This window comes from Sphaerodactylus townsendi, linkage group LG07, assembly GCF_021028975.2.
Source record: "Sphaerodactylus townsendi isolate TG3544 linkage group LG07, MPM_Stown_v2.3, whole genome shotgun sequence".
Taxonomy (NCBI): domain Eukaryota; kingdom Metazoa; phylum Chordata; class Lepidosauria; order Squamata; family Sphaerodactylidae; genus Sphaerodactylus; species Sphaerodactylus townsendi.
Window position 1 is genome coordinate 124,006,906 of NC_059431.1, and position 20,795 is coordinate 124,027,700.

General features: G+C 46.3%; 2 protein-coding genes across 2 annotated transcripts in view; one reads left to right on the forward strand and one right to left on the reverse strand.

Moving 5' to 3' along the window:
• Positions 1-20,795, forward strand: part of EXOSC8 (exosome component 8) — a 675,700-nt gene that overhangs the window by 500,886 nt on the left and 154,019 nt on the right. The window lies entirely within an intron of this gene.
• The window catches only part of TRPC4 (transient receptor potential cation channel subfamily C member 4), an 88,741-nt gene that overhangs the window by 20,040 nt on the left and 47,906 nt on the right, over positions 1-20,795 (reverse strand). The window lies entirely within an intron of this gene.

Genomic DNA, 20,795 nt, shown 5'->3' on the forward strand with positions numbered 1-20,795 from the left:
CAGGCGGGTCCCCAGCTGGCAAACCTGATGAGGGGACGGGGCGAGTTCCAGACAAGGAAGAGATGCCCCGCGACCTGGACTTAGGAGACGAGGAGAAGGATGCTCCCATCCCCGACTGACACGATCCTCACTTGGGTGCTGCGCCCCCTTGTGGCGACCATATGTCCGGTCCTCTGCCGCTGCAGACGAGGGACTCCCACGAGGTGGCTGGGAACGCGCTGGACATCTCGGCCATCCCTCAGCCCTACCGGGACCTGCGGAGGGTGTTCGAGGAAACGCAGTGCAACAAGCTGCCGCCCCACCATAAGACTTACTGTAAGATCGAACTACTGCCTGGCGCTAAGCTCCCGAAAAGCTGTCTCTACCCCATGAGCCTGTCAGAAGCCCATGTGCTTCAGGAGTTTTTGGACAAAAACTTGAAATGAGATTTCATAAAAAGGGTAACCAGTGATTTTGCCGCTCCCGTACTGTTCGTGCGGAAGAAGGACGGCTCCCTTCGGCTGTGTACTGACTATCGGGGACTGGACGCAATCTCCATGTGCAACAAATATCCGTTGCCCCTGATCAAGGACTTACTGAGTTGTCTGGGGATGGGCAAAGTTTTCACTAAGTTGGATTTGCGGGAAGCCTACTATCGGGTGCGGATCGCCAAGGGGTACAAGCACCTAACGGCTTTCAACACAAGGATGGGCCAGTTTGCCTACCGCGTCCTCCCATTCGGGTTATCTGGGGCTCCCGGGACTTTCATGTGTTTGATAAATGAGGTTCTCCAGGATTTTCTGTTCAAGGGGGTGGTGGTGTATTTGGATGATGTCCTTATTTACTCCCAGACGGAGGAGGAGCACATTGAGACTGTGCGGGCTGTGCTACAGCGGCTCCTCGACAATGACTTGTTTGTTAAACTTTCCAAATATGACTTTCATAAGGAGCAGCTGAACTTTCTGGGCTACCAGATCTCCAGCCAGGGGTTAGAAATGGACCCGGGTAAGGTGCAGGATGTGTTGCAGTGGCAGGAGCCCCGAACCAGGCGTCAGTTGCAGTCGTTCCTGGGCTTTGCCAATTTCTATCGGGACTTTACCCCTAATTTTGCTCGACTGGCTCTCCCCCTCACTGATTTGCTGCGCACGAAGGAGAAGGGGCCCATGGCAACCAAGCCTTTGGGTCCGCTGCCGTGGTCCCCGGAGTGCGGGGCGGCCTTCCAGGCGCTTAAGCATGCCTTCATGTCGGAACCTATACTATGCCATGGTGACCCTTCCAAGCCCTTTATTGTGCATGTTGCTGCTTCGGACAAGGCTATGGGTGCTGCCCTACTACAGAAGGGGGGTGATGGGAGGTTGTATCCATGTGCCTATCTCTCCCGCAAGTTTTCGGGGGCTGAGCATCACTGGATGGTTGGGGATAAGGAGAGGAACGATCAAGTGTGATTTGATTGCCTGGCGACACTGGCAGGAGGGCACGGCCCTTCCTTTCGAGGTGTGGACTGACCATAGGAACTTGACGGTGCTTCGTGCTCTGGGGAAGTTGTCTGCCAAGCAGCTTCGTTGGGCTGACTTTTACTCCCGTTTCAACTTCATGCTGCATTTCCTCCCTGGGAAGTCGAATTGCTTGGCTGACGCCCTTTCTCGGTTGCCCGATCCTTCCCCAGGGGACCCCACTCCAATCGGGATAGTGTTCTCCCCATCTCAACTGGGCTTGGCGGTCGTCACCCACAGTCAAGTGGCATGTCGCTCCAGTCCCCCCGCCGTGCCTGCTTCACTGGAGGAGACCCTCAGGGGGATGGGGGCACTTGAAGTGCCACAGGAGGAGGGTGGTGACCAACTGGAGAAATGGGGGGAGTTCTGGTGGAAGGGGGATCGGCTCTATGTGCCTCCGGCGGCGCGACTTCTAGCCTTGCAGGGGTGTCATGATGAAAAATCAGCAGGACACTTTGAGTTTGTGAAAACATTGCATTTGGCCCGTAGACAGTTTTGGTGGAGGACGCTGAGGGGGGATGTGGAAGCTTATGTTAAAGGTTGCCCCACATGTGCGATGGCCAAGAGGGCGCAAGGGAAGGTGCCTGGCCTCCTCCAGCCCCTGCCAGCACCCTCCGCACCCTGGAAGGTGATCTCCATGGATTTCATCACCGACCTCCCTTTTAGCAGAGGGAAGTCAGTGATCTGGATGGTTGTGGACTTGTTTTTGAAGCAGGCGCACTTCGTCCCTTGCGCATCGCTGCCGACAGCGAGCAAGTTGGCTCGTCTGTTTGTGACCCACGTCTATCAGCTACACACTGCCCCTGATAAGATTGTATCAGACCGCGGCGGACAGTTTATTTCGCAGTTCTGGCGGCACTTTCTGAAGTTGCTGGGCTCTTTCCTTGGCGTTTCACGCGGCGACAGATGGTCAGAGCAAACGTATGAACGCGACTCTTGAACAATATTTACGGTGCTACATTAATTTCCATCAGGACGATTGGGTTGACCTTTCGCTGAGTTTGCCTCCAACAACGCGGTGCATAGCAGCACGGGAAAAAACCCCTTTGAGGTTGCTTCAGGACAGTCAGCTAAGCCGTTTCCTTTCCTGGGGGAGGTCCAGCAGGGGGCCGTGGAACTTCAGGAATGGGTGCAGTCTTTCCGGCAAGCGTGGGGCCTGATGCAGTTAGCCCTGGAGAAGGCTAAACAGGGTTACAAGTGGCAGGCCGATAAAAAATGGCAGCCGTCCACCCTTGCGGTTGGGGATTGGATGTATTTGTCCACCAAGAACTTGCGGGGTCTGCAGTGGTGTAGAAAGCTGGAAAAAATATATTGGACCTTTTCAGGTGCTCAGAGTGATTAATGATGTGACAGCCGAGTTACAGTTGCCTAAAAACTTGAAGTCTGTACATCCTGTTTTTCATTGTAGCCTCCTCAAGAAGACGCCTGCCCCGGATGACTGGCACCTTCATCCAGCGGCACTATTCCCTGTTGTGGTGAGGGGCGAGCCTCACCATGAGGTGAAAGAGGTGTTAGATTCCCGGGTGCATCGTGGACAGCTACAGTATTTGATCGCTTGGACCCATTTCCCAGCTGGGGACAATGAATGGGTCGACTCCGTACATGTCTGAGCCCTTCGCTTGGTGAAGGCATTTCATTGGGCTTATCCCGACCGTCCAAAACAAGGGGGGAGGTCTTAAGGGGGGCAGAATGTCAAGACCATGCCTGTCAGTATGTTGATGTCTTGCTGTGTGTGATTTGCAATTGTTTTCCTGTTTCCCTCTTCCCTTCCTAGTAATCTCCTGGCGCCAGCCCATCTTCAAAGAGGTGTGAAAGGTTCCCAGATTCTTTGTAACTTTGTAGTAGAAACAGTAATGGACATTTGGTGTGGGGTGAAATGGGGGGGGGATTAAAAGATACAAGTCCTGGATCTGAGCTCTCTAGCTCAGATTCTACTTTACATTGTTACTCTTTGCATCACCTGGAATAAACTGCTTTTGGACTTTCCTACAGTCTCTGTTATTTCCACGTTCAAGAGTCTGATAGTTCAACACTGGTGCCCCAGCCCTTCCAATTGCATGACATTATTAAAACTAAAAGCTGGTCAAAACTGTTGATCAGTAGCAGATTATTATTAGTAACAACCACCTTGCCCGCCCACCCCCTAGGTTGAACTTAAATAAAAGCTTCCCACTAGAATAACAAAATAAAATGATCATATGTTAAATCACTCAATATATATACTTACTGTGTGTTAGGAAATGGGAATCCAAGTAAATTTTTACTGTGTAGACAGGCCTACACCCTATTGATAGTCTACTAGATCTAGCTGCCATAGATGTATATTTACCTATTTACCTGTACTGGTACTGTGATCACATGTATGTACAAGTAAAATGGCTGCTCCAAGTGCTTGCTGCAATGTCAATGCATGTGCTTAGCTGCCAGAATTTGCGTTCCCTAAGTGCTGACACTAGATGGCATACAGCCTAGTCCCGTGGTGGCAAACCTTTGGCACTCCAGATGTTGTGGACTACAATTCCCATCAGCCCCAGCCAGCATGGCCAATTGGGATTTGTAGTCCACAACATCTGGAGTGCCAAAGGTTCGCCACCACTGGAGTCAATCTTGGTGAGTTTTAGTTAAGGTGGAGGGAAGATCTGCTCCTTACTGAGGTTTCTCAATGGACAGTAGACCTGCCCTCTGCAGTCTCAATGTTTTTCAAGGGATGTTCTCGGAGTGGCTAAAATTCTCATATGCATGTCTTCAAATATAGCTTCTCCAAAATAAAAGATTACATCATTTGACATATAGCATGAAGCTTAAAATCCATTAAACTTAATCTTAAGGCCCATTCCAAATGCATTTACATGGCATTAACAAAGGGATCTTAGATGTCCCACTAACAGGCTTATAACAATCCACTGCTTGAACAGTTTTTAAAATGTACGTAAAATCACTTCTAGTCATTGAGCGGGGGAGTGAAAGAAGGAATTCTAACTTCAGTCCCACATGTGTAACCACTAAAACAGATTAATACATCTAAAGGGTGGAGAAGAAGATGAGGAGTTTGGATTTATACCACCCCTTTCTCTCCTTTAAGGAGCCTCAAGGTGGCTTAACTTTTCCCTTACTCTCCCCACAACAGACACCTTGTGAAGTAAGTGGGAAAGTTTGGAGAAACTGTGACTGGCCCAAGGTCACTCAGCAGGCTTCATGCGCAGGAGCGGGGAAACAAATCCAGTTCTCCAGATAAGAGTCTGCCGCTCATGTAGGGGAGTGGGGAATCAAACCCAGTTCTCAAGATTAGCATCCACTTGATCTCCACAATGCTGGAGGGGGGGGAGCATCCTTTTATGCTACTTCAACAGTTTATTTGGAAATATTATCCCGAATCCCCCTGTTCTGTTTATTAACAAAGGTTTGCTGCTATACTACTAAGTATGTCCTAAATTACCAGTCGAGGAACACAGTGGCACAGAGCGCAGGACCTGAGTTTGATCCCAATGGAAGTTGGTTTCAGGTAGATAGATCAAGATTGACTCAAGTCAGTCTATCCTTCTGAGGTTAAGTACCCAGCTTGCTGGAGGTAAAGTGCAGATGTAAGCAAAGGGTGCCTAGTAAACGTCGTGATGTGACATCACACTATGAATCAGTAATGACCCGGTGCTCGCACAAGGAACTATCTTTTAAAATTGTTAACCAGGAAAGTGTCAAACTTCGGATCTGGAAATCACGGAAACTGTAGAGTTGTTCTAAAGCCTTTATTTCAGAGCATAGGTAACATCATGAAAAAGAGGAACCTGGCAATTCCTGTGCAAACCCACTACCTATATCCCGTTGCCCCCTCCCACCGAGCCAAACAGCTTCTACTCCCCTCTACAAACTACAAAGTATTTACAGCAAAGCATTGCGAGCCTGGGAACAGTTCACACATTCCTTTGATAAGATCTGTGTCCAGGATACCCTGGGGCGCTGAGGGGGAGACACCAGACTTTCGCCCCACATCAGAGGATGGTAAACCGCCTCCCCCTGCTCTACCTGCCATTTGGCACTGACAGGCTCAGTCCTGACAGATAGGGATGAGAAAGAGCTGAACCAAGACAGGACAATAAAGAGAGAGAGGGACACAGGAAAAAAATAGAATGGGGGGGGGGGGTGAAGGCAGATCATGAAAGGAAGAGAGCAAAATGGAGGAGAAAACTGGGATAGGAATTACAGAGAAGGAACGGTTTTATTTTGCTACAGAAAAAAAAGTTTGAGTCCAGTAAACCTTTAAGACCAGCAGGACTTTATTCTTGGTATCAGCTTTCATGTGCATGCATACTTTTTCAGATTGGCACAAAACACTAGCACACAAAAGGTTATACCAGAGGCGGAGCAAGGGGAAACTGCGCCTGCGTGTGTGTGCCTGCACCCCTGCAGTGGCGCCCCCACCCCCGCCATGCCACACTCCCGCCACGCCACCTTCACAGTCCAGCCAGGCCTCCACCACGGCTCCACCCGGGGCGTTGCCCCCCACCCCATTGACACTACACCACTGGGTTATACCAAGAATAAAAGCTTACACCAAGAATAAAAACTTGTTGGTCTTAAAGATGCTGCTAGACCCAATTTTTTTCCCTACTAGTTTATACCAACATAGCTACACACCTGAATTTATTTTGCTACAACATACTAACAGGGCAACCTCTGGAAGATCTGTCTGGGCAGAAAAATATTGAGGAGCAGCAGTGGCGTAGGAGGTTAAGAGCTCGTGTATCTAATCTGGAGGAACCGGGTTTGATTCCCAGCTCTGCCGCCTGAGCTGTGGAGGCTTATCTGGGGAATTCAGCTGAGCCTGTGCACTCCCACACACACCAGCTGGGTGACCTTGGGCTAGTCACAGCTTCTCGGAGCTCTCTCAGCCCCACCCACCTCACAGGGTGTTTGTTGTGAGGGGGGAAGGGCAAGGAGATTGTCAGCCCCTTTGAGTCTCCTGCAGGAGAGAAAGGGGGGATATAAATCCAAACTCCTCCTCCTCCTCCTCCTCCTCCTCCTCCTTCTTCTTCTTCTTCTTCAGCAGTAGGCAGCTTCACACATTTCCATATATGAGAACATAAAAAGACCCTGCTGGATCAGACAAGTGGTCCATTTATTCCAGCACTGTGTCTTATACAGAGGCCAACTAGTTGCTGTGGTGAGCTAACAACAGGACATAGAAGCCAAGCCTCCTGTCACTGGCATTCAGAGGTTTACTGCTTCTGAACATGGAGGGTCCTTTAGTCACTATGGCTAGTAGCCACTGACAGACCTGTGCTCCATGAATATTTCCAAACCCCTCTTACAAACATCTGTGCCTGTGGCCATCAGTCAGTAGGGTGTAGTGCAGGGGTCAGCAACCCACGGCTCTCGAGCCACAAACAGCTCTTTCACTCCTCTCCTGTGGCTCTGAGTGGCTTCCCACGCAGTCCTGCAAGAGAGTCCCGCAAGAGAGGGAGGGAGAGCAAGCTGAGGCAAACGAGCTGCTCAGGGACTCCCCTTGCCTTCCTGTTCAGCTCTGGGCAGCTGCAAAGACACACCCACTCCCAACCCCCGGGGGTCAGAGGGCAGTGTGGGCATGTCTTTGCAACCGCCCGGAGCTGAGCAGGAAGGCAAGGTGAGTCCCTTGCATACACCCTAAGACTCAGTTTCTTTGCAGCGAATGGCTGCTTTGGAGGGTGGACTTCACTGCCTGTTGGGGGGGGGGGGCTGGAAAAATCAGAGGCACCAGAAGAAGCCCCAACACAGAGCCAAACAGCCGCAGCGAAAGTGTGCTCAAAAACGAAAGCGCACCGCCGCTTCAAACGCCCAGCAGGCAAAGGCTCCAGCCGCGATAGTGACCCATCCCCCTCAAAAGCTCCGACAGAACTCAACCCTTCCAGCCTCAGGCAAGAGGGCCCCCTTACAACAGGGAAACAGAGCGGATGGGGAGGTGGTTCCCCCCAATTCAGCCCCAAGTAACTCTGAAATCATTCAGGGATTATCTAGGGATGATCTGGTCTCCCTTTCCCAACAGTCCATCAGAGAAGAGTTAGAAGGATGCTTCCAGGCCAGAGAGGGTAGACCTGCCCTTCGGGAAGGTGGCCCTGGCCTCCAGGAGGGTAGACCTGGTCTCCAAGGAGGTAGCTCTGGCCTCAGAGGTGGTAGCTCTGGCCCTTGGGATGGTAGTCCTGGCCTCTCCAATAGCCAAACTGTACACAGAGCATGTTCTCCTTCACCTCCTGCCAGTGACAGAGGGGATGCTTCACAACTAGACCCCAATATTTCTGGTTTTGTTTGAGAAAATAAACCACCACTACCCCTGTTTAACTCCATCGCTTTCGAGATTTCTGGAAAATGTTACATCTCTAGCTTCAACTTGGCATGGTTTTTTTTGTTATTTTTTAAGAGTTCAAAATGTTCAAAATGTGTATACATAAATAAAATATCATTTTCTCTGTAGCACTTCATGGATTTCATAAGCAACACACTATAATTGTTCATGTACAAAGCGTAAAGGTAAAAAAACAATATATACAGTGTTATATTCATTTTGAATGTCAAAAAGTATTTGCGACTCCAAATGTTTTCCTTTCTGTGGAAAACGGGTCTAAATGGCTCTTTGGGTCTTAAAGGTTGCAGACCCCTGGTGTAGTGTTTACGAGCAGGTGGACTCTAATCTGGAGGACTGGGTTTGATTCCCTGCTGCTCCTTAGGAACGGTGGACTCTTATCTGGTGAACTGGATTTGTTCCTCCATTCCTACACATGAAACCTGCTGGGTAAGCTTGGGGCTAGTCACAGTTCTCTCTGAACTCTCACGAGGTATCTGATGGGGGAGAGGAAGGGGAAAGGAGCTTGTAAGCTGTCTTGAGACTCCTTACAGGACAGAAAGGCAGGGCATAAATCCCAACTCTTCCTCTCTTCTACAACTTCTGGCAGCAAATTCCACATTTTAATCAGTCATTGGGCCACTTCCCACTCACCATAAGCCGCGGGGTCACCTCCTCTTAAAAGACACGAGGAGGATGGGCCGTTCCCCGTCACCAAGCCCACTGGCGCAGCTGCCCTTAATTTGCCGCCAGCCTCCCACCTCCTTGTCTAGCGGCAAATTAGCTCCTCTGAAAAGAGCAAACATTTTTCAAAAACCCCCCAGGTGCCGCAGAGGGTGGGGAACCCTCGGCTGTTCACAGCGTGGCTGGATTCGCTCTGACGCGCGCTTCCGGCACATCAGGGGAAACAGGAACCGTCATTTTTTTTTGTTTCTTAGGGAGGAGTATTCCCGTCAGAAAGTGCTTGGGGAGGAATTGAGGCGATGTGCAACAACAAGGCGATGCTACAACATTGCTCTTTTTTTGCTCTTTTTTGCTCGGGGCTCCACTGTTTTGCAGTAGCTTTGGCAAAGTGCTGCTGAAGCACAGGGTTGTCGGCACGGGTGTAAGCGGTAAACCCGATATTTACTTTCTATTTTTCTAGCCCAAGCAATTCTGCAACTTGAGGTAGTGACCGTCCAGCATGTGCAGACGTCTGTAAAACTAATGCATTCAGCTTATCCAAAGCGAACTTTTTTCGGAGTCCAGCCAATCAAAATGGAGCCCGCCTTTCGGCTGGCTGCAACTCCCCACGTGTAAATGATGCACACGTGTGCCAGCCAATCAGGCAACGCTTTGATTGCCTTCTTTGACTCTTGATGTGGAACCCCACACTATTTCCTGAATGGAAAATGGAAGTGGGGAATCAAATGTCTCCGTTGTCAAGAAGCCACGGGAGGCTTTCTCTACTGAAGGGGGTCGCTGTGGGGTTGCACTCAGATGAGGTAAGTGGGGAGTGGCCCATTGTGTAAGTATCTATTTCCTTCCGTCCACCCTAAATTTTACTGCTCCTCAGCCACACTGATGTCTAGTATTCTGGGAGAGGGAGAAAAGGTTCTCTTTGTCAGTTCTTTCTACCCTGTGCATAATTTTATAAACATCTATCACGTTCCCCTCTCAGTCATCTCTTTTTCTAGAACTAGAAAAGAGTCTCAAGACATGCCACCCGCTTTCCTCTCCATACTTAAGGTTGTTCAGGCTCTCGAACGTGGAAATAACAGAGACCGTAGGAAGTCCTAAAGCAGTTTATTTCTACAACGCGTAGAGGAGGGGTAGGGAACCTGCGGCTCTCCAGATGTTCAGGAACTACAATTCCCATCAGCCCATGCCAGCATGGACAATTGGCCCACCATGCTGACAGGGGCTGATAATTGTAGTTCCTGAATTTATCTGAGAGTCAACCTGAGGTTCCCTACCATGGCGATAGAGTAACAAAGAAAGCTGAATCTAAGCTCTCCCACTTAGATCCAGCGATTATATCCTTCAGTCCCCCCCCATTCGATTCCCACCAAATGTGTTTCACAAAGTGTATAACATTTGCACTACAGATCTTCAAGAAACCTGGGAACGTTCGCACCTTCCCACAGGAGGGCTGGCGCCAGGGAATTGCCAGGGAGGGGAGAGGGAAACAGGAAAGCATTTACAGGAAACATTTGTAATTCCCACACAGCAAGACATCTAGGCACTGGCAGGCATGGACCTGACATAGGTAAGGCATCCCTGTGCCCTACTCATCTTGGTTGCCCACTTCTGCCCGTCTTCCAGCTCCGCAATTTCCTTTTTGAGAAATGGACACCAGAACTGCACACAGTATTCCAAACGAATCAGCACCATAGATCCATACGGGAGCATTACAATGTTGGCTGTTTTGTTTTCAATCTTATTCCTACCAATTCTCAGCAAAGAGTTTGCATTTTTCACCACAGTGGCAGGCCAGATTGCCACTTCCATTGTGCCGTCTACGATGAGCCCAAGACATTTTTTCTCTCTCCGTCTCAGCAAGTTCCAACTCGGTTAGCTTACACTTGAAGTTGGGATTTTTTTTTTGTACCCCAACGAAAATGAACAAAATAACTGAAAACGTTAGTTTGGTTGTGGTTTCTTCAGATCTGAATCCACGTAGAATGGCAAAACCTGCGTACACGCTCCAGTTTCCAGCATTTGTTCAAGTGACTGATTTCTCTAGCATTTTTAATTTGCAAAGTTGATTGTGAGCTCTCATCTTTTCAACCCAGCCCCAGGTTTGAAAGAGGAACCGGTGCTGAGAGATACTCAATTATTTGAGGTACGCCCCAACTGTTTGCGCTATCAGCCAGGAGGATTAGTCGGGTTGGCTGATTGGCTAAGAGTTCTCCATAGATGTCAACTAAACTATTCGTGCGAAGAAGTACTTCAGAGTTCTTAGAAACAACATGATGGATGATTAAATTTAATTCAATACACTCAATAATAATGTATTTTTGGAAATTCAATTATCTCTCCCAATTAAGCATATCAGATGACATTTATTAAAACCTGACTGAACTAATTAAGCAAGCTTCATTGGGCTGGATAAATCCACTACCAGTAATGAAGAGGGAAAAGTCTCAGAATGCCGCAGTCCCATCAAAGAGACTCACAGCCCAAAAACAATTGCTAACCTCTAACAGAGATCGGTTCCCCTGGAGGAAATGAGTCCTTCAGAGAAGCAGTGGTGGCGAACCTTTGGCACTCCAGATGTTATGGACTGCAATTCCCATCAGCCCCTGCCAGCATGGCCAATTGGCCATGCTGGAAGGGCTGATGGGAATTGCAGTCCATAACATCTGGAGTGCCAAAGGTTCACCACCACGGCTCTATGGCATCGTATCACTGCTGAGCCCTTCCCAAACTCATTCTTCCTCAAGCTCTACCCCAATTCCTCAAGCTCTACCCCAATTCTCCAGGAATTTCCCAAGATTAAATTGGCAACCCTGATGGAAAGCCATCAAAGGAGGAGGAGGAGGAGGAGGAGCAGTAGAAGAAGAAAATACAATTTTATTTATATCTCACTCTCCCCTGGTGAACTAGGCTGAGGATGGCTTGCATAATATATAATATGCAATAGTCTAAACATATATAATTCAAGTTTAAAATCATAAATGTCAATAAGATACTTTTGAAACACAATGCTTACAGATGGCAAACATATGATAAGCTTACCTGGAATCTTCAGTATTTATTCAACAATAGGAAAAAAGCCCCAATAAGAGAATGCAGAGAAGAACTGCAGGGGCTGTTCTATAGGATTAGACTGACATTTAGCTGAAGCTGAAACAGAATTTAAAAATATTATGCTTCAACATATGGATAATTTTGTGTATGCTTTGATATAATTATGATTTTTTTTTGGTGAAATATGTAAGGCCTTTTCCATCTAGCCAACCAGATTAAATAACTTTGACGGAAGTGATGTCATCTTCTTTTGGCGGGGGGGGGAGTAGGGGGAGGGAGTTGAGGGGCAGTTTTTCTCACCATCTGCTTTTAACACCTGCTGTTTTGGCACGCTAGTACAATGTATTGTATTTTTAACACCTGTGCAACATTATTATTTATTATTATTATTTATTAAACTTGCTATACCGCCCTATCCCCGGAGGGCTCAGGGCAGTGAACAACATAAAATCATACAAAAAACATAAAAATCTTAAAACAGGTACATTCTACAATAGGGCCCGCGAGACCCATATACCACCCTCTTCCAAAAATGAGGAGGGGTCCCAATGATGTTAGGGGACCCTACTAGCAGGGCGGGGCATTATCGGCGGCTGGACTCTCCAAAGGCCCGGTGGAATAATTACGGTTTTACAGGCCCCTACTTGGAGACTCTCCAAGGTCCACTTAGAGTCTGAATAGCTGGTGGTAATGTGTTCCACCAGGCCGGTGCCAGGGCTGTGAAGGCCCTGGCCCGTGTGGAGGCCAGCCGCGTCATCAAGGGGCCAGGGATCTCCAGTAGATTCGCCTCTGCTGATCGCAGAGGACGAGGACGAGCCGGGACATTAGAGGAAGGAGGTGGATCTTTGCTGTTACGGGATGGACTATGGTTGAAGGGTGACTTGCTCTACATTCTGCCTTCCTTAAGGGCATAGATCATCCATCTGAGCCATGATTCTAAATCAGCAGGACATTTTGGTTTTGTGAAGATGCTGCATCTGGTCTGCAGGCAATTTTGGTGGCGCTCTATGCGCCGGAACATTGAACTGTATATCGAAGGCTATCCTATGTGCGCTATGGCAAAAAGGGTCCTGGGTAAACCCCCGGGGTTGTTGCAACTGTTAGAATCCCCTGATGGCCCTTGGAAAGTGATTGCAATGGATTTCATTCTGATTTGTCACTTAGCAGTGGAAAAAATGATTATTTGGATGGTGGTGGACTTGTTCTCCAAGCAGGCGCATTTCATTCACTGTGCCTCCATCCCAACTGCTCAGAAACTGGCAAAGTTGTTCGTTCAACATATCTACAAGTTGCATTCCGCCCCTGATAAGATCATATCAGACAGGGGGATCCAGTTTATATCCAAATTTTGGAAAGCCTTTTTGCAGCTATTAAATATTGATCAAGGTTTTTCCTCTCCATATCATCCTCAATTAGATGGCGAATCTGAGAGATCTAATCAGACATTGGAACAATATTTGCACTGCTATGTCAATTACCAACAGAATAATTGGGTGGAGTTGCTGCTGTTTGCTGAATATGCTTATAATAACTCAGTGCACAGTAGCACTGGTAAAACTCCCTTTGAAGTGGTTTCTGGACATTCTGCAAAGCCCCTTCCATTCTTGCCCCATGGAGAAGCAGCCCCTCCTGAACTGAAAGAATGGATTCAGGCTTTGGCAGATGGCTGGCCGTCCATTAAAAAAGCCTTGCAAAAGGCTCAGATTGTTTATAAGCAGCAGGCTGACAAGATAGGTGTGAGCTCCCCCTGGTGGTTGGCTATATGGTGCATCTGTCTACAAAAAACCTCTGTGATATCCACAAGCCCACCAAGCTGGGACTTAGAAACATTGGACCTTATAAAGTGCTTAAAATAATTAATGGAGTCACTGCTGAACTCGATTTGCCTAAGGCTTTGCATAAAATTAATCCTGTGTTTCATTGCAGTTTACTGAAGAAAGCACCCTTGCCGGACCAATGGCATCCAGAGTCTATTACCGTGGTGGTGAACCTTTGGCACTCCAGATGTTATGGACTACAATTCCCATCAGCCTAAGAGATGGGAATTGTAGTCCATAACATCTGGAGTGCCAAAGGTTCGCCACCACTGGTCTATTACAACCCCTCCTGTTCTGATTGATGGAGAGGAACATCATGAGATCTCTGCTATTCATGACTCTCGCATCTATCGTAACTGCTTGCAATATTTGGTGTCCTGGAAAGGCTGGCTACCTGGACATGACGAATGGTTCAATGTTGAAAACATCAAGGCTCCCCAGCTCATTAAAGACTTCCATCGTTCCTGTCCAAGCAAACCGGGAGGAGAGCCCTAGAGGGAGCAGAATGTCAGGATGCCTAGTGGGTGCTGGGGCTGCTTAGTGGATTCTGGGGCGCTTCACACGGCTGCTGTCTCTGAAATGAGGCAGCACTGTGCATTCCCCCTACTAGCAGGGAAACAAGTGTTTTTGAACTCGCTCAATGAGCGTGTTTATTCAAAAGCACCATTGTGCACCCATTGCCAAACAAACAACACCAGGTCAGAGGCGCCGCTATTAGGCATGGCCTGTTTTTTGAAAAATTACCTTCTTGGCCTGCGCAGCTCTCCAGGGTCAAGGAGACATGCCCCCATGGCCCTTCAACCCCCAAAGTGTTAGCATAGCTGCGGGGGGGGGGGGGATCTCCTTGTCCCTGCAAAGCTGTGCAGGCCAAGAATGCAGACTGCGGCAGCTTTGGGGCTGCCCACATGGAAGCATCCAAACAGCCCCAAGGCTGTACCTGGGTCATGTACCCTGGTGTGCAGCTGCTTCCCTGACCCGTGCAAAATGGGCCTAAGAGAAGAAAGCAGCAGTCATCTTTTTGGGATGCAAAAAAAGCTTCTGATAATATTTCATGGACTTTTATGGTACAAACACTAGAGCATTTAAAATATGGATAAAGATGTTTTAGTTGGATACAGAGAATACATACCAAGCAAAAGGTGAGAATATTAATTAATGGCACTGTTACAGAGAAGTTACAAATTGAAAAAGGAACATGACAAGGATGCCCATTGTTTTCTTTATTATTTATTTTGGTAGTTTAACTTTTGGCAACAAAGATCAGATAAGACCAAAGAATTAAAGGTTTGCAAATAGACAGAGAAGAATTTAAAATGAAAAGCTAAGCAGATTATGTGGTGTTAACAATAAGTCATCCTCAACAATCAATACAATATTTGATGGATCAAATACAACAGTTTGAAAACAAATATTCTTTCCAAAATTTTAACCAAATATGAAGAAACTGATATTTAAAAAGCGACTGGATGTGCTTTCCTATCTCATAACATTAAATATCTAGGTGTTAATCTGAAAGGACAAAATAATAGCCTCCTGGAAATCCCATCACCTTCCAAGAGGCTACCTGGAAGGCCTTCTCTGTGGTGCCCCTTCAGCTTTGGAACATTTTCCCCCCAGAAGTCCATCAGGTACTGACTGCAGGAGTTTAGGCACCTGGTTAAGACCACCCTTCATAATCAGGCATATGGTTAACCCCTTCTGGGTGGTGCTTCCCCCCTCCCACTTATACTCCCTTTTGGGACCTGGTTTTAGGACCTGCTTTTAGTCCCAGCCCAATTACAAAAAATTGTTGGGGTGGGCTCTATATGGGGTGAGTGGTTCCATATATTGTGGGGGGGGGAGCTAGGGGGGAGATGGAGACAGTGTATTAAAGTTTTCAGGATGATTTTAATATAATTGTATTTTTATTGTGATTTTATGATCATACCTTACTCAGAAACTCTGATGGGCAGGAAATAAATTTACAGAAATGAATAGAATGAATATAAAGAAAGTAGTGGGGAAAAAAAGATTTACGAAGATGGTCCAAACTGAGACGATCTTGGTTAGGAAAAAAATGCCAGTGTTAAAATGAATGTTTTGCCAAAGCTGAACTTTTTGTTTCAAATGTTAACCAATATATATACCCGGGGGGGGGGGGGCTGAAAAAAAGCAAAGTCAATCAATAATAAGATGTAAGGTACTACAAGATGAAAAAGGAAAAGAGGAGGTTTAGCTGTGCCTAACATTAAATTATATTACCAAGATACAGGAATTGTATTGTTTTCTGATTGGATTAAAAACACAGATCAAAGCATTATAAAATCAGAGAAAGCAGATTAGAAAGCAAGAATGCATAGATATCTATGGAAGGAAAGATTGGACCAGAAGAAAGATCTGATTGGAAAAGATTCACATGTAATAAGGAGAAGACTTTTTTGGAATCTGGACTAAAACATGCATAAAACTAAGACCCCTAATCTCATTTTTAAAATCCTCCATGGAAGCATATTATGAGAAAAAATAATAAGATCATCTACAAAGAAATTATCAATTTGCAGGGGAAAATTAAGTCATAACAAGAGATAAAGGATGAAGGAAAGGAAATACAATGGCTGATATATTGCTAATTAATGTCAAAACTCAGAAGAAAATTAAAAACAGAAATATTGAGAGATATGACAGTTTGAAGAAAGAGCTCATAACACAAAAACAACACCTACTGCGAAGAATATATAAGATCCTGCTTAAATACAATATTGAAGTCGAACAAGTGAAAGACTGTATGGTGAAATGGATGCAAAACTTACAGAAAGAGATCTCTCTCCAACAATGGTAATTATGGTATTATGGTTCAAAGATATTAAATTTACCACCTGCCAAACACTGAGAAAGAAAATGTTCAATGATCTCTGTTGGAAATGTGACGGAGAAGTTGGGTCGTTTTTTCATATGTGGTGGACTTGTAAAAAAGTCAAAAAGTACTGGTTAAAATTGCAAATAAATATTGAAGATCAGTTTTCCATTTGCTACAAAGACAATGTTCTTAGGTATCCCTCCAGAGAATTTTCCAAAGAAACTTAAAGAATTATGTTTGTATTTATTAATGGCAGCCAGAGTAACAGAGGCAACTAGTTGTCTGAATACAGAGAAAATAGTAAGAGCGTATGCAACACTGGCCAAATTAACAAATCTTGTAAATAGACAGTCAAAATATGAGTTTGATAAGAAGTGCATTTTTGCATGTCGTTAAATAAATTACTTAAAACATACCAATGGGAATTAAAACTACAACCAAAGGAATTAAATGAATATGTTAGTTGTGTCACCAATATGCTAGTAGTTAATACCATAAATAATTGTTTATTTGACACATACAAATGAGTATTATTTGAATAGGGGAATATCAGGTAAAATAAGTAAGATGGAAGGTTCTCTCTTAAATTTGTACCATTTTTATATTATAGTGAATATTACAATCCATCACTTTGCTACTGGTTTATTTTAGTTTATATTTAATGTGTTTGTTAAATGGTTTGAAGTTCTTTTTATAATTTCTCTTTTTTGCATGTGTTTTATATGGATAAACATTAATAATTGGTTTTTTTAAGTGTGCAGTGCATACACTGATTCTGCACATGTTCGCTGTAGCTTCTGAATCGGACTGTGGGTTCAGTCTCTCTCAGCAATTGTCATCTTGGTGGCAACCAGAACCAACATGCCTTTCTCTCCTTCCCCCCGCCCCACTACTCCCTATCAAAGAGGCTTTCCCCACTACAGAAGGGAGCTAAGGTCGACTCGGTTCCTTTCAGTGGAGGGCGATTCCAGGCTTTCCCCATAGCAACTGAGTTGGCCCCCTGGAACCGAGCTAAGTGGGCAGGATCATCTTGGTGCCCGTTTCGCTCCTCAATCGTGATTGGCGCTTGTGTTACGGCGGGAAACAGGAGCGTTCTTTTTTGTTTTTACAGTTTACAGTTACATGAGCTTTCTGCCCACGACGACTCTCCCGTTCTGCGCGTGCCACAAAAGCGGTTCGTGATTGGTTGAACAGATGAGGTGTCCTTTCGATGCTTCCCCACTTCGAAGAGGTATCGACCTTGTTCCGGCAGAAAAGTATAGTTCATAACTGCGACAAGGATGTCGCAGTTCTGGGGGGGGGGGGGACTGAGACAAAACAATGTTGAGCTCAGTGGCAGTGGGGATTCACTGAAAGTATTCTCAATGGGAGGAGGAGGGCTTGAAAGAAGGGTTGCCAACTCTGGGTTTGGAGATTCCTGGTGATATAGGGGTAAAGCCTGGGGAAAAGGTGATTTGGGAGGGGTGGGGCCTCAACAAGATATAACGTCATAAAAGCCGCCGTGTTCTCCAGGGGGAGAAGGGAGCTAAGTCTAGAGTCTAAGTCTAGAGTCTATAAGTCTAGAGACTATAGAATCACTATAGTCTAAAGATCAGTTGCAATGCCAGGAGATCTCCATGCCTCACCCTATCTGATGGTAATCTGCTATTACACAGTCAGTAGGATGGCATTTTGTCCCTGCGAGTTGGGAGGTCATAGAAGAATTGGAGAGGAATAAGCAGTAGTGTAGTGGTTAAGAGCGGCAGACTCTAATCTGGAGAACTGAGTTTGTTTTTCCCCACCTCCACATGGAGCCTGCTGGGTGACCTTGGGCCAGCCACAGTTCTCTCCGAACTCTCTTAGCCCCACCAACCTCACAAGGTTTCTGTTGTTGAGAAGTGATGGGATTTGGCAAGTGCCAGTAACACAATCCAGTAATGAAGGAGTTAATTGTTGCATGCCAATTAGTTAGTGAGGTCAGAAGTCAGTGACCAGGTAATTGATACCTATTGGTTGGGTGGGCTACATGCAGGTCTGCACGTAGGCTTTAGATATATCTTCTTTGTGTTGCACTCTGCACGTGTTCAGTTCAGTTCAGTTCAGTCTATCCATAGCTTAGTAGCCATGTAATTGTCTAAGCAGCAAGCTGGCTGTTGGTGCTAGCTAGTAAGAAAGATGTTTCTTGTTTTTCTTCCAAGTTTCCCTTCCCTGTAGTAAGTAAACTTTATTTCAGTAAAGCAACTGGTCTCTGCCTCATTATTATTATTATTATTATTATTATTATTATTATTATTATTATTATTATTATTATTATTATTATTATTATTAGTATTAGTATTAGTATTAGTATTAGTATTTATTTATTTATTTATTTATTTATTTATTTATTTATTTATTAATTATTGGGTTTATAGACCGCCCTCCCCCGGAGGGCTTAATTATTGCATTAACTGTGCTAATTAAGTATTTGTCCACACGACAAGAAGAGAAGGGATTGCAACCATGAGCCACTTTGAGACTCCTTAAAGGCTGAAAAAGGCAGGATAGAAAAAGCAACTCTTCTTCAGAGAAGGAATCCCGGGGGGAAAGGGTGAGACTGTTAAGCTTGAGACATGAGAAAGGGCTTCTTCCTCAATTTAAACATAACCCCCCAGCCATTAGTTCAAGACTAATGGTGAACAGGAAGTGCCCCCTGAACAATGTAGCCTCATTGCCCATTTCAGAGGGTAAAATACCCTGTTTCCCCGAATATAAGACATCCCCGGAAAATAAGACATAGTAGAGGTTGTGCTGAAGTGCGAAATATAAGGCATCCCCCGAAAGTAAGACGTAGCAAAGTTTTTGTTTGGAAGCATGCCCGACAAACAGAACACAGAAAAATAAGACATCCCCTGAAAATAAGACCTAGCGCATCTTTGGGAGCAAAAATTAATATAAGCCACTGTCTTATATTCGGGGAAACACGGTAAGAGGTTAGCGGTCCCACCCCCTTCCCAGATGAAAGAGTCTTCAGTGCAGGACTCAATCCAGCCAGTATCTCCTTTTGTCTATTGATTTCCCCTTCCTTGGATGCTCAGTTGCCGTCCACATTCTCTGCCTCTCAGGAGCGTAACGAGGCAACCTGTAGCCCTGGGCAAAACCTGAGTTGGATGCCCCCCCCCATGGGCGGCCACTCCACCACAACCAATTTTTTTTGCACCAGGACCTTGGTGCCTGCAGGGGGTGCATTTTAGACATATCAGCACCAAAAATTCAGCGTATCATCAGGAGACTGTCCTTATGCTACCCCCTAGGTTTGGTGAGGTTTTGTTCAAGGTTATGGACTCCCAAAGTTATGGACTCCCAAAGGGGGTGCCCCATCCCCCATTGTTTCCAATGGGAGCTAATAGGAGATGGGGGCTACACCTTTGAGGGTCCATAATTTTGGACCCCCTGAACCAAACTTCACCAAACCTGGGTGGTATCATCAGGAGAGTCTCCTAAAGATACCCTGAAAGTTTGGTGCTGCTAGCTTAACAATTGCACCCCTGAAAGCAGGAAAATTGACCCCCCAGATTTCCCCAGATTCTCCTTTTGAATCCACCCCCTTCGGCATGGATTCTTTGCTAAATAGATGGGAGCTACCCTTTTGAGGGTCCATAACTTTGGACCCCCTGAACCAAACTGCACCAAACTTGGGGGGTCCCATCAGGACCGTCTCTGGATGATATCCTGAAAATTCGGTGCTGCTACATCCAAAAATGCACCCCCTGCAGTAACATCCCAGAAATTTGCCCAAGAATCATTGTTCTGAACTGAGTTTTCTGCATTGTCGTCAATGGAGGTTGCAGGCTGGGGGGCACATTTCTGAAGGCACAGTCTCAAAACTTTCAGGGTCTCATCAGGAGACTGCCCTGATGATACCCCCCAGGTTTGGTGCAGTTTGGTTCAGGGGGGCCAAAGTTATGGACCCTCAAAACTGTAGCCCCCATCTTCTATTAGCTCCCATTGGAAACATTGGGGGATGGGGCACCCCCTTTGGGAGTCCATAACTTTGGGACTCCCTAAACTAAACCTCATCAAACTTGGGGGGGGGGGGTAGCATAAGGACAGTCTCCTGATGATACGCTGAAATGTTGGTGCCGCTAGCCTAAAAACTGCGCCCCCTGCAGGCCAAAAATGGAAAACCACTGAAAATACCCCAAAACGAACCCCGCATTTTGATGCCCCCCACAAGGTGGTGCCCTGGGCAGCTGCCCACCTTGCCCAATGGGCATTACGCCCCTGCTACCTCTTCCTCACTGTGCTATTAATTTTCCTTCTGAAAACAGACGGCAGTTTTGCCATATACGTACTGAAGTTTTGCCATATACGTACTATGTAGAACACCCTCATTTGAAGGAGGTGTCCTATCTAAGGAAAGCCATAACTCAGTGGAAGAACCAGAAAGAAGAAGAAGAAGAGTTTGGATTTATATCCCCTCTTTCTCTCCTGTAGGAGACTCAAAGGGGCTGACAATCTCCTTGCCCTTCCCCCCTCACAACAAACACCCTGTGAGGTGGGTGGGGCTGAGAGAGCTCCGAGAAGCTGTGACTAGCCCAAGGTCACCCAGCTGGCATGTGTGGGAGTGTACAGGCTTATCTGAATTCCCCAGATAAGCCTCTACAGCT